Source organism: Rosa rugosa, unplaced genomic scaffold (genome assembly GCF_958449725.1).
Source record: "Rosa rugosa unplaced genomic scaffold, drRosRugo1.1 SCAFFOLD_171, whole genome shotgun sequence".
Classification (NCBI taxonomy): Eukaryota; Viridiplantae; Streptophyta; class Magnoliopsida; order Rosales; family Rosaceae; genus Rosa; species Rosa rugosa.
Window position 1 is genome coordinate 6,468 of NW_026908967.1, and position 14,676 is coordinate 21,143.

The 14,676-nt window shown below is 42.2% G+C and overlaps 1 pseudogene; it reads right to left on the reverse strand.

The window, feature by feature from the left end:
• Positions 1–4,368: 4,368 nt before the first annotated feature.
• LOC133724285 (cysteine-rich receptor-like protein kinase 26) lies at positions 4,369–9,083 on the reverse strand (annotated as a pseudogene).
• Between the last annotated feature and the right edge of the window lie 5,593 nt (positions 9,084–14,676).

Here is a 14,676-nt window from a genome sequence, read left to right on the forward strand (position 1 = left end):
TGACAATTATGCTACGTTGTAATCGTGTTACATATCGAGTTATATTTCCGTTATGTCACTGCTATTTCAAAGCAAATGGAGCTGCCAGTAGGGCGCTCTTTGCTAGTTGGTGCTTGTTAGAATATAAGTATTGTGTAGAGATTCCTGATATTATTTCGGGACATACTCTAGTTGCTTATTGTAATCAGGGGTTTAGGGTCAATGTCCCCCCCTTGTATTCGACAGTTTCATTAATCAAGACTTGAGGGCAGCTGCACCAGCCCTTCATTCAAAAAAAAAAAAACAAAAAACAAAAAAATCTTAAAAAAAAAAACCCAATATCTTCAAATTAATTATTAATTATATAATTAAACCATTGATTGGTGCGTGAGTGGTTCCGGACAAAAACCATGATTTCCAACTTATAACATAATAATTTCACTCAAGTAACTTCACCTATCAAGAAAAAACCCTAAGCAGACAGAACGCGCCTCACGCGCCAAAGAGACAGAAACCCAATCCCGTGCGTTGGCTCTCCCGGCCGACCGTAGCCGGCGAATCTGCCGCTGCGTCTCGGTCCGGGAGGGGTCTTTGCTTTCTTAGTTCTTCTTAATTTTATTGTATGTTTCGCTAGAATGGGAGGGTCCAGATCGGTGGTGTGTGGTCGGGGCAGGCTGGCTGGTGCTTGGTCTGTGGTGGCGTGGCTCGGTGGTGGTGCTTTGCCACGGCAAGGCAAGGATGGAAGGATGCTGTTTTGGAGGGGGGTATCGTGGTCACTGCGGTGCGGATCTGCTATGTCTAGACCGATCCGATCTGGGTTGGGTCTCTTCGACCTAACCTGGGAATGGTTTTGGTTGGCTGGGCTGGTGTGGATCCATGGTGCGAAAGGAAGGATGTTGTCGGCGGTCAGTCTCGGGTTGCGCAGCAGAGGGCGGAGGCGAGTGTTTGGCGCTGGGGATTGTTCTCCGGTTTGGGCTCTCGAGTATAGAGATGGAGGTGGTGGGGGTGTGGTCTGTCGGCGATTGGCTGCCGGCGATGCTTGTCCGGCGGCAGTGGGAGGTATGGGCCAAGCTCGGCCGCTGGTGGTGCTTATCCTGCTTGGGCCTTGGCCTGCGGTGTTTGGGCAGGGGCTTGTTGCTGGGGCTAGATGGAGTTTGGGCCTGGGTCTGTGCTTGGGCTCAGGTCCCAAAATGTGTTATTTTATGTTATTCGCATGTTAAGTTTAGGTTTTGGTTTCTTTGTTTTGTTTTTCAGCAATAAGTTACTTTCAAGGTCTTGTTTTAAGTTTAGATGTTGGGTCGGGTGCACTGCAATTTTGGCTTAGACAATCTTCTATTCGGCGGTCTAGCGGTCGTTCCTGTTTTGGAGTTAGGTCAGCAGTGGTGGTGAAATTGTCTGGCGGTGACATACTAGCATTGACAATCATCCTTGGCCTTCTAGTGGGATTGTTCCTATCTGATCTTCGAGTCAGAGGTGATGGCGATTTGGAGCATTTGTGGATTGACAGTGTTGACATTAAGGTGGCCATGGTCTTGGGTTTACTTTAGTCTCAGGTCTGACGGTCCAGCATTTCTTTTGGTCGGGTTCGAAGTCACGACTAGTGTAGACTTGGTCGATCAAAGGCAGGTCAGGAGGACTCTGGGTGGCGCGTTAGTGTTGACAAAGTTGTGTATCAAGGATTCACTGCGCCTGCGTATCTTGTCTTTACCTTTAATTGTAGTGCAAGTTAAGTCTGTAGTTGAGTCGGGGCCTTTTTGGCTCCATTAGTCAGTCATGTTGGAGTTCCAGTGGGAAGTCCAGTGGCCATTTCTGTGTATGAGATGATGCCAAAACTCATTGTATCCAGTTCATTTATTAATGAAGTTTCTTCTTGATCAAAAAAAAAAAAAACTTATAACATAATACTGATAATAGTTCATTGCACTTTGTGTCCAGTTTTTCCATTGTCTTCCTTACTCTCACATAAATGGATATCAATAGTACCAGAGAAACAACAACTGCCACAACAATAATGATTACAGTTCGAGCTGTATTACTCTGCTTCTTTCCTGCAAAAACCAAGAATGTTCTTCTCAATTTTCAAATTAATTAGGTCAAAGAAAATGAGTTATTTGAAGTACATAACTACATATAGGAACCAAATCTGCACAGGTGGAATTTGGCAGTCTCCAATGGTATATATGTTCATAATCCATATTAATATATTATAGACCCTTGTCATTCAAGACTCATCTCCAATAGGAGGTTGGGTCGATCTATTACAAATATCAGAAATGGAGGTCCAAAGCTTATAGGTCTAATTATAGACCTTGGTTTAGACTTTAGACCATGGAAGCTGGCCCAACTGGCCCACATGCATGGATGATTCAAATGTTCAAAATCCAAACTTGAATTTTTATCTTTGCATTGGCAAATGGTCGCAACCTCCTAGTGGCAGTAACATGTCTGCTTTAGGTTGGTGGCAAGTTCCTTGCTTTGTCAAATGATCGCTACCTTCTAGTGACAGAGTGAAACTAAGTGTCTTCAAATTTATATTCTAGTCATAGTGGAAAAAATGTGCTATTTGTAATGATGCTTCTTCTTAATAGAGTTATCTTTCTAGTTCGTCACCACAATTGTAAAGCGAATAGAGTAGCCAGTGGAGCAGTCTTCGCTAGTTAGTGATTGACAGAATACAGTTTTTAGTTGAGACTCTTGTTATTATCTTAGGAAGTCATCTTGATGCTTTTTGTAATCCAGGATTTAAGCACCATGCCTCCCCTGCTCCTCCTCCTCTCTGCGGTTTCATTAATCAAGACTTGAGGGAATGACATAAGCCCTTATTACAAAAAAAAAAAATTAGCAACTTCATCCTATAAGATTCCTTCAATCTACTCATTAAAATTATATTTTTGTCTCAAAAATAAATTTTAAGTTACTTGAATTAATAATATAATTAAAAATAGGATTAAATACTTGTTACTCCTCAAACTTTTCCCTGAAAAACAGTTTAGTCCCTCGCCTTTCAAATTAAACTGGATGGTCCTTATTCTTTCTAATTCTCACACAACAGGTCCAAAACAGGTCTAAAATGACTATTCTACCCCCAATATCCTTTTTTTATTTTTTTCTCTCTCTTTTTCTAATTTTTCTCTCTTTTTTTATTTATTTTTTCTGCTTTTCTCTCTCTCTCTCTCTCTCTCTTTTCTCCTTCTTTCTTCGTTCTTCTCTGCTATTTTTTTTTTCACGAGCCCAACTAGTTTAGCTTCTTTCTTCGTTCTTCTCTGCTCTTCCACGAGCCCAACAACTTTCATACCTGCAAGAATGTCCAATTCCAAACAAAAAGGCCAGAAAACAGCCCAATTAAAAGGATTTCCGGCGAGCTACTGTTCACCTTCGAATTTCTCCTCTAACGGTCGATTCAAGCTGCAATAAGCATACCCACAAGATCAGTGTTCTTCCAACAACAAGATTCACCAAGGTTTCCAGCCGAAAAATCACCGGAAACCAAAAACCCAACCAAGAAATTGAAAATTTTCGGTTTTTCTCTCCTCTTCGATTTGCTTCAATCCAAGCCTAATCACCTAAAATCCTTACCAGAGATGGAGGAGGAGGAAGAGAGGAAGCTTCGATGGCCGGCGACGAGTCCAACTGGGGTCCGGCTGCGGTGATTTCGCCGGAATTTGGGTCCGGTCCGAGGAGAAGAGAAAAGAAAGGGGGAGGGGGTTGGAGGTGAATTTGGGTATGGGGTTACTCTTGGATTTGGGAGTGTGAATTTGGAGAGGTGGAGGAATTTTTTGGGGAGGATTGGCTCTAGATTAAATTAAATTGGAATATGGAGTAGAGTAAGAAGGGGAAAAAAAAAAAATAGCAGAGAAGAACGAAGAACGAAGAAAGAGAGAGAGAAAAGCAGAAAAAATAAATAAAAAAAGAGAGAAAAATTAGAAAAAGAGAGAGAAAAAAATAAAAAAAGGATCTTGGGGGTAGAATAGTCATTTTAGACCTGTTTTGGACCTGTTGTGTGAGAATTAGAAAGAATAAGGACTATCCAGTTTAATTTAAAAGACGAGGGACTAAACTGTTTTTCAGGAAAAAGTTTGAGGAGTAACAAGTATTTAATCCTTAAAAATACTTATAATTTTAAAGTATACAAACTAAAACATGCAATAAAATATATGAAGAACTGCTTTTTCTTTCCTTTTTCGGAGCAAAACTTTGAAAAGCACGAATTATTTTTTTTATATATTTTTTTTCTACTTGCATATACCGTCTCCAATCTAACACTAGACTTTTTTTTTTTTTTTTTTTTTTTTTTTTTTTTTTAAAGAGGGGACGAACTTTGTCCCCCACGAACTTTTAATTGGAAGAAGAACAAAAATTACAAACCAGCTGGAGGGCTAAACCAAAAGCCAGCAATGAAACATGGAACCATGCATAGTGATACAAGCAAGCAGAACTATCTAGAAGGTTCCTGCCCATGAAACAAAGAAGAGAAAAGGTACAGCAATGAAAGCCATACAAAAACAAAACTGCAGGAGTTTTCTAGCAATGTTGTGGGGACGAGGAAAGCAGAACACCACCATAAAATTGGAAAGCAATACTCCTCATCGAGAGCAGCAGCCGACAAAGTCACCATAAGCTTTATTGTGCTTCATAATTTCACATGGCCACCATCGGGCAAAGGAAAAGTTCTTCTGCGCGCGTGATCGAGCTAGCTAGCACCACTATTGTCTAGTCCACCAATTTAAGGATTAAACAAACAAGAAGAAAAAGGAAAAGAGACAACAGTGGAAGATCAGATGAAATTATTAAACAAGCTACTGCGGAAATCATCATTGCACCCATCAATGAGAGATTTGCAAGCAGCCCCACCCACTCCGTAAAACAGAGCAACACCTTCCAGGTTCAATGAAGGGAGTCTTGCAACACCTAGCAAGCAAAGTCCATGTACAGCAAGTAGAAGTTCGCAAACAGAGCCTCATCTTAACCACGCTGGTAAGGAAGACCGACGGTGTCAAAATGCAAAGGTAACCAGATCACTGGAGGCGCGGAAGCAAACCACTTCAATGAGGAAGAGCTCAAACCCAGATTAGCCATAGAGTCTGCAACCGTGTTCCCCTCCCGATAAATATGGGAGCATCTAATGTCCATACTACGCATTTGACTCAAGCAATTAAGCCAACGAGTCCGCAACAACCACGGAGGCTCAAAGACCTGAGAAAAAATACATTGAAGAACACTCATTGAATCACTCTCCAGCCAGAGGTGATACCATCCTTTTTTAAATGCAAGATCAATTCCAATGATTATCGCAAGAAGCTCTGCATGAAAAGAAGTTTGGACCCCAATTCCTTGGCAGAAACCTCCCTGATAGAGACCCTTAGCATTTCGATAGACTCCACCACAAGCAGCAGGCCCCGGATTTCCCTTGGCCAAACCATCTGTGTTTAATTTTAGCCACGGAGAGAGAGGAGGGTGCCAAATAACCATACAAGACCCCTGACATTTTCGAGGCAAAGGTAAATAACTAACTTCTACAAATTCAAACATCCAATTGGTGAAGCAAATCTTGTTCCCCGGATTCTTTGGCAAACCTAGCTAGCTTACCTAGGTCATCAACGTGATATGGAGAAAGTGTCGGTTTCATGCCATCCATGTTATTGTATCTGCCTCTGCTCCATCTCTAGCTACTTTTTAGTTTTTGGTTCTCTACTTCTCTTTTCCTCTTCCAAAGATTAAAACACAAAAAATCACTAGCAAGGATGTAGCTTGGTAAGTGAAGCTTCATCTGGCAGTTTTTGGACTGATTGAGCTGTTGCTTTTGGATCGATCCGACTCTACTCCTGAGCTACTCTCCAATCCCAATGACATGCTGGATGAGGATCCAATGCCACTATGCATGTAAAATGCTGGTTGTGAAGGCACTCGGAGCTTGAGAGAGTTGCTAGTAAGCATTTGAATAACTGCAGCCATGGTTGGTCTATCAACTATACTATGTTGTACACATAACAACGCAATGTGTATGCATCTCATTATTTCACTTCTTGAACCAGTCCTTAACATTAAATCTATCAAATTTGTAGCCGTCCCCTCCTTCCAACTTTTCCATGCCTGCGTTAGTTTTGCAAATGTGAAGAAACAATATCAGGAGATGAAATTAAGAAGGGCTAAATACTAACTACTACCCTGTAGTTTGGGTCTAAAATCAATTCAGTCCCTAAACTTCTAATTTCATCAAGAACACCCCTGCACTTTCAATTTTGATCTAATTGAATCATTTAACTTGTTGACGTGGCTCATATATGGCCTATGTTTCATGATGTGGTGTTGAGGTGACCTGCATAATCAATTTTGGAGTGAGTCCCACTATTAGAAATCTATCAAATAAATAGTTTTTCAACAAATAATCCAACTATAACTTGAACTCATAACAGAATATTAATGAATTTGACCTATTAGATCAAAACTGAAAGTACAGGGGTGTTTTTGATGAAATTAGAAATTCAGAAACTGAATTGATTTTGGACCTAAACCACAGGGTAGTAACTAGTATTTAGCCCAATTAAGAATTTTGTGAAATCGATCAATTGCAATTTGCAGCAAAAGTTCCACTCTTATGAACACATAAAGTCCAACTCATTTTATTATTACTTTTTCTGGTGTGTGTTACTCACATAGCTTAGAAGATCCTCTGTATTATCTTCATGACGGAAAGAACTATTTTTCTGTCCAGAAACTATCTCCAAAACTAATACACCATAGCTAAAGACGTCAGACTTGACAGAAAAGTGTCCACGCATTACATATTCTGGAGCCATATATCCGCTGCATATCAACAAGTTCAACGTCAATTAACATGGACAAAAAAATTTCGTGGTTGTGCTCATACTATCATATTGCTTATTTTAATTTTAACTGCTCCAGTACTTACTAGGTCCCAACAATTCGACTGGTTTCACCTTGTGTTTGATCAAAATCAAACAATCTTGCCATACCAAAATCTGCAATTTTGGGGTTCATTTCCGCATCTAGTAGAATATTACTAGCTTTGAGATCACGGTGGATAATTCTAAGACGAGAATCTTCATGAAGGTAAAGAAGTCCTCGTGCAATGCCTACTATGATTTTGTAGCGACATTCCCAATCCAAATGTCCACGCCTAACATGATCTGCACATCAAAAGAAATTTTATACCGTTACTGTTTCTAAACATGACGAGCACATAAATGGTCTCCTGTTATCCTTTTGATTTAGAAGCATAGTTAAGTTTCCAACCATACCAAATATGAAATGATCAAGACTTGCATTAGGGACAAACTCGTAGACTAGAAGTCTTTCATTTCCTTCAAGGCAGAAACCGAGGAGTCTAACCAAATTCCGGTGTTGAAGTTTAGCCACTAAGGTGACCTCATTTTTAAATTCTAGATCTCCTTGTGAAGAATCTCTAGAAAGCCTTTTCACTGCAATATCTTCATCATTGAAAAGCCTACCCTGCATTCAACAGCATTTTGAAAGTTAACTTCTTGCTGTTTCAACACATAGAACACATTTTATTGTGCACATAGAACTCATTTTAGTGCATATATAAACGTTGCATAGTTACCCTATAAACAGCACCAAACCCACCGCGTCCAAGCTTATTTGCTTCAGCAAAGTTATTTGTGGCAAAACGAATGGAGGCAAACTCGAATTGCAAGGCATCTGCATTTCTAATTTCATCTGTTCTTCCCATGAAAATTTCAGATTATACAAACAGTTCATTGGTTTTTTCAAAGTACTAGCTTCTAGCATACATGTTTGATTCTACCTATAATAAATAAAAACTAGTAATCATCTCAACTTACCTTCAAGTTTCTGCTTTGTCTTCCTTACTCTGAGATAAATGTAGATGGATGCAACTAGTGGTACCAGAGATGCAAAAATTGCCACAACAATAATGACGACGGTCCTAGATGTTTTACTCTGCTTCTTTCCTGCAAAAATCAGAAATTAATCGATCTCCTCTGATCCAAGAATGTAGAAGTTCCAACCAACTATATCTGTCTACGAGTTTCATCACCAACTGAAAACTAATTGACAATAAGTGAAGAGTCAAGAACATTCCCAGTATGTATGTTTAACAAATAGGCTCGCGAAAAACTTTCTCAAAAATTCAAAGAAATTAATGTTGAAATTATGTATAAATTATTTTGGACATGAGATACAAATATATATGTACCTGTTGAAATTATAGTTGTATTAGTTGAAGAGGTAGGAGTAGACTCAAATGGATCAGGGTCAGAAAAGTCATAAACAAGATACATCAAATTACAGCTGGGATTAGCAAATCTCCCATAATCCATTCCATAACAACATTTCTGAAGCTCCCCCAGACCCTCATTCAAGCACCTCTTGCAGTCTTGCTCTGACAAATCCGGAGTGCACTGCGTAAGTCCATAAATCGACTGGTTATTAGAATTCAAAGACCTCCCCTTATAAACTTGAAACTTACGAAGACCGCCACCCGCGGCAGACTCATTTCTCAGTCCTTGCAGTAACCCCACCAGCTCCTTGTTCAGCTCATACACATCCCACGACGATATGTTTTCGGTTTTGGATTGTTTGTAAGCTGGAACCAGCTCGAGGATGCCGTATATGGAACGATTCGAGTAGCGTAGCATGCAATGCTCGTTCCATATGACGGCCTCCTTCTGGTTCGGGCAAGCCTGAGTGAGGAGATGTGAGGAGTTTTTGAGGCAAGTGGAGCATGGATCTTGGAGAAGGTCGGATCTACAGAGTCCAATTCCGTAAACGGTGTCGTTGACGCCGTAAGAGGTGGTATAGGAGCCGGTGCCGTTACTGTTGGAGAGGAGGATGCTGAGGAGGCCCTTGATATTTTCCTGGTAGGTGCTGCCGTTGGTGAAGTTGCCTTTTTCGTTTGAGCAGACGATGTCTAGGAATGGAGGCACGTCAATGGCGGCTTGAGTGGTGACAATGGTGGTGGTGATGAGTAGAATGAGTTGAATAGAAAGAAATATTAAATCAAATCCTGAGGTCGAGGAAGAAGCCATTGCCTAGCTTTTCTGTGTGGCAGCCCATCATTCTGTAAATTACATATAAGGTACTCTACATGTTATCTTCTAGCTGGTGTCGGTGGTCGGATCAATACTTGGGTCGTTAAGGCCAAATGCACAGCTGTTTTTAATTCGGCGAATTTAAGCTCTGATGGTTAAAAGTATTTATAGTTACATTGAGTCATTAGTTCCATTTCTTAGTATGATCAGTTTTCCAAAGAACTAGTCATCGGAAGATCAATTATTCACAATTTCATTCTATTGGGCTACGTACTCACTTCAGACACTTGCAGAGTTTTTTTTTTTTTTTCGGTCTGAATAAGGATTTCATTAAGCCACCAGGGCAGAAAGGGGGAGTACATAGAAGGAATAGACTAAATAAGGAAAGTACTTCAGTAGAAACAACAAAACAATTCTAGCTATCGCAGCTTAGGAACTTGGTGTGGTAGGGGGACCAGGTAGGCCATCGTTCCTCAGAATGGAGAGAAGAGAGGTTGGGGGCCTGTTAGCCCAATCCTGGGAGCACAACCTCAGTTTTGCTAGCTTAGCCGCTGCGTCAGCAACACGGTTTGCTTCATGGGGGATCCAGTTCCATTTGATGTTGTCAAAGAGAGACTTCAGATGAGCCACCTTTGCAATTAAAGGGGAGATCCTCCAGTTGGGAGTGACAGAAGGGTCATCCAGGGCCGCAATTACTTCCTTGCAATCCCCTTCCAGAATGATCTGGTGAAGATGTAAATGAGCTGCGAGTTGAAGACCCTTAACCACGGCCGCGGCTTCCGCTTCAATTGCCGAGTTAAACTTCGCATGGATACTTGCACCTCCGACCGAGAAACCCCTATGGTTTCTTACTATGATTCCCAGTCCACTGTTAAGGGAGCCACTGTCCCAAGCACCATCCACATTTACTTTTAGATACGGATGGGGGGGGGGGGGGGGGGGGGGGGGGATGCCAAGCCCGGTTTCGGGTAAGAGATGTAGGGCTATTCGTTACTTCCTCCACCTTCCTTGTTACTTCAGCCCACTCTGAGAAGCTTCGCCGGACATTCTCGATGACAACCGAAGGATTAGGAGTTCCATTCCTCATGACAACCTCACATCTATGCTTCCAGATCTCCCACAAGTGGAAACTGATTAAATGGAACATGTCCTCTGAACCGGCACCCGAGGCTAGGCCCATCTTTTTTATCCCGAGCAGCCACTCCTCCAAGGTGGTTATGCTTTGCCTCTTAGGGACATATCCTAAGGGACTACCAAACCAAACATTGGCTGTCCATGGACACAACAAGAGCGAATGTTCAGGGGTTTCAGGGAACTCACCACAAATGGAGCAGATTGGGGTAGGAATTACTTTCCTTTTACAGACATTCTGGCCGGTAGGGAGAGCATCCGAGACTGCTTTCCAAAGGAAATTTGAAATTTTTGGAAGATTATGGGAGTTCCAGATCAACTTCCAAATACTACGATCCACATTGCGGGAGGTGGAGGGCTTACTGTCCTTCGATGGTTTGGAGGAGTCTTTCAACCTGTGGTAACCACTTTTCACTGAGGAGGTTCCATTCTTCGTATAAGGCCATACCAGAGTGTCTTCAACTGTTGGACTGCCAATCGGGATTGCTTTGATTGCTCTGATGTCAGTGGGTTCCAGGAAAGGCTCAAGATGCTCCACATTCCAGCCTCTGTTTTCATCAACCAGTTCGGACACCAAGAGGGGGGTGAAACGGTTTGATGTAAGAATGGGCTTGATAAGACCTCCATTCTTATTCGGAACCCACCTATCCTTCCATACATCCACCGACCTTCCATTATTGATTTGCCAAAAGGCATTTTCCGTGATGGTGTCCCGGCCTGCCAACAGGCTATTCCACACCCAAGAGGGTCTTGACCCTTTCCTAGCCTTCGAGAAAGAAGTTTGGTCAAAGTATCTTGCTTTTAAAACTTTGCACCACAAGGAATTGGGGTTTCTGATCAGTCTCCAGCACTGTTTGGCTAGGAGAGCCTTGTTGTACAGTTGAAGATCTTTGAACCCAACACCACCCTCCTCTTTTCGTTTGCACAAGCTATCCCAATCTTTCCAGTGGATTTTCCAATGCGAATCGGAGTAACCCCACCAAAAGTTTGAGATGTCTGAGTTGATTGCACGGGCAAGGGTGGCAGGCATGAGAAAGATGGCCATTGGATATGCCGGGACCGCCATTGCAACAGCTTTGATGAGGACCTCTCTTCCGGCCTGTAGACACTTGCAGAGTTGCACTATACTTTTACTCAAAAAATTTAACCTAGTTTTGGACCGCTGTGTTTCTCGAGTTCTAGTAACTTTCAGGAATGTGAATAACAATTGGCGAAGATTTTTTTTTTCTTTTGGGTAACTGCATGTATGGGGGGAAGGCTTCCAACTGGGGTCGTTCATTTACTACGATAAATGGGGAGTAGTTACATCAGCTCAGGTTAATATCAGGAGCCAGCGGTACAAGTCAACAGTCAAACCAGCCAGGAGAGAGAAAATAACGTGCTGTCAGGGAACCCAAAGATTGCCATAGAAACAGTGACTCTAAGTCTGACTCTTGTTTTTGACTTAAAGATGAGTGGACGAGAGGAACAACCTCCCTAACAGCTACACTTTTGATGCATACACAACAGTCCAATGTGAATGCATCTCATTATTTCCGCCCCAGTGCAAGTAGCTCTGGCAAGAAACTTCTAAGGTCTCGCCGCCACGGTTGATCACATGCCTTTACTATATAGAGCTGTGCTTAGTTTTGGTCCTGCAGCCAATGGGTCTTTCCTCTGGGCTGGGGCTACCTTTGCCTTGTGGGCCTGTGGCTGATCAATGTTTCAATCTAATCTGACCAAAATGAGCGGCCATGTGATTTGCATCTTCTGACTAAGCTAGACTAAATGAGTTTATGGTGTTGAAGGATATCGATATTGAGTGTGGCTCTTCAAACTAGGGTTTAGTTCTAGAGTTGTAATAGGAGAGAAAGTTTTAGATTTTCTAATTAGATTCGGATTCTATTTCCTTGTATGACAAGATTATGTAATTTGTAAATCCCTATATAAAGGGCTCCTATTATCAATAATAGAACACACACAATTCTCCCTGCAATTCCATTTTTACTACAACACGTTATCAGCACGAGCCCTAACCCTAGCCTAAAAGAAAAAGAAAAAAAAACTCTCCTCACCAAAACTGCCGCAAGCTGCTCCCCGCGCTGTAGCCTACAGCCCGTGCTAGCCTCCCCGTGCTGCAGCCCTGCCCTTGCAGCCTAAGCACCACGCTGCCCCCGCAACTTTCCTGCACACCCGTGTGCTCGTCCGCCTCCTGCGACCTGCAGCCTACACCCCGCGCGCACCTGCAGCCTCCTGCCGCAAGCCCTAGTCGAGCTAGCCACCCAGCCCTACAGCCCCGTGCCTGATGCCCCCGCAGCCCATACGCACCACCTGCTAGCCCACGCTAGCGTCTGCTCTCCTGCAACCCGCAGCCCTGCAGCCTGCCATCCGCGCGCACCGTCTGCCCCGCAGCAACCTGAGCGCTTTCCTTCTGCAACCGGCCTGCCTACTTCACGCGCACGCTGCTACCTCGCACCTGCTGCCTTGCTGTTGCCCCACATCGCTGCTGTCTTGCATACCCGCTGCCACTGTAGTCCCTGCTGCCCCGCGTATCCGACATCGCTGCTGCTGCTGCCAATTGTTGCTGCTGCTGCCCTAACACGCCTACTCCAACATGCGCGTGTTCTCAAGCCCCGAATCATCAAGTAAGATTTTGTGATTAAAGTTCCTGCTTTCTTGTCTTTTAAATTCCTTTATTTGCTACAGGATTTGTATAATACGAACATGGGTTTGATTATTTAATAAGCGGAATTGTGGGAATTCACGCTAAACGAACTAAGAGCGTTCGTAATCAATGAACTAAGAGTGTTCATAATAAACGAACTAAGAGCGTTCGTAATCAATAAACTAAGAGTGTTCATAATATTCGGACTAAGAGCGTCCGCAAGCATCAAATTGTTACCATATTAAAACATCATTGTTTCGGTCTAATCCAAATTTCTTGGAAATCGATTTCTTGGTAGCATTAAGGCTCGGAAATCTTAATATCAGTTTTCGTGGAAGCATTGACTCCGAAACTAATCCGTTCTTGTTTCTCCTTTTTGGATATCAAACTTGAACAAGCTCAATTTTACTCCATTGGTTTCTACGGGCACATGATATATTGCCTACAATCCAAGAGCCCTGTTCTAAAGGAACCGCTCAAGACTCACAAACTGAGATACATAATTCCAGGGCACTTACCCTGATGAAGCGCCACATGGAGATGGCACTCCAGTTTGAGTACATGAATGAGGATAGTGCTAGAAACCTTTGGGTAGCGCTTCATGAATGTTTTAACAACATTCACAATTTTCCGAACTTAGAAGCATGATGGAATTATCTCTGCTTCTCTAACTTTGACAAAGTTATGGAATATTGTTCGGAAGCTCTCCGCATCAGACATTGATGCATGCCTGTGAAAAACTATCACAGAAGAACAATTGATTGAGAAAACCCTCAATACTTTCCCTGTCTATGCTATGAGGTCCTCTGATTTATTCCAGACTCATGTAAACGCAAGACGGATCACAAATTTCCATCAGCTAATTGGAGCTATGGCATGTGTTGAAAGGCATAGCCACGAACTTTGTGAATGGAAAATATGGTAGGCCTCAAGATGGCTACCATGAGCACCGTTCAATGGCTAGAAGAAGTCGCCATAAATGATATGATCAACATGCTCATGAAGGTAATCGCCAAAGTTGGCAAATACATGACCAAAGGAGTCATGACGTTGAGGGTTGGGCGTTGGACACCATGGCGCCACTTTTGGCCATGGTAACACTATTCCAACGCCAATGGTCCTAGGGACCATTTATATTGCGTCAATACGCCTCAATCAAGAGAGCATCCTCTACATTATGTTTTATGGAGTACTTGATCAATGGTGATCATCAAGACATCGAGTTCAAAAAGACTTTAAAATCTGGCGATGAAGACAAAATGCCGCAGATTCTTATTTCGAATAGTCTTTTATTTTTTCCAAGAATTATGTAATGGCAATTATGCCTTAATCAATAAATGACAATTTTGTATTAACTTTTTCTCAAGTGGCGCATCCAATGAAGTATGATGTCTAGGAAAGTGATTGAGATTAGTGGTACTTAAGAGAGCCTCGCTCCACCGACATCTCTCTCTACTTCCCTAGTCATATTTGATTGGAGTTACCGAACGGATTGAGTGACTACGATTTGTCTCAGTTTGATTTTTATTTTGGATTAGACTTTGGTTAAGAAACTTTGATGTAATCATTGGCTATTAATAAAGTGTCGATTCTTTTACTTAATATCTTGGACATACCTTAATTCGAACTTTATTTAAAAGATATAAAAGCCAATGGTTTTCATGTGGAAACACATTGTGAGAATGTACAAGAGTTCCTTTGCATCACCTCTAATGACTACAAACATAAAACGAGTATTAGAGAAACTTATGTGTCGCTCTAGTGGGTTGTATGCAACCACTATTCGAGTCATTGAATCCAACCATGTCATGAGAGATGACTTATGGGATTCTGACACATATAGGCTTTGGCACGACCGTTTGGGACACCCAGGTCATGATATGATGATCC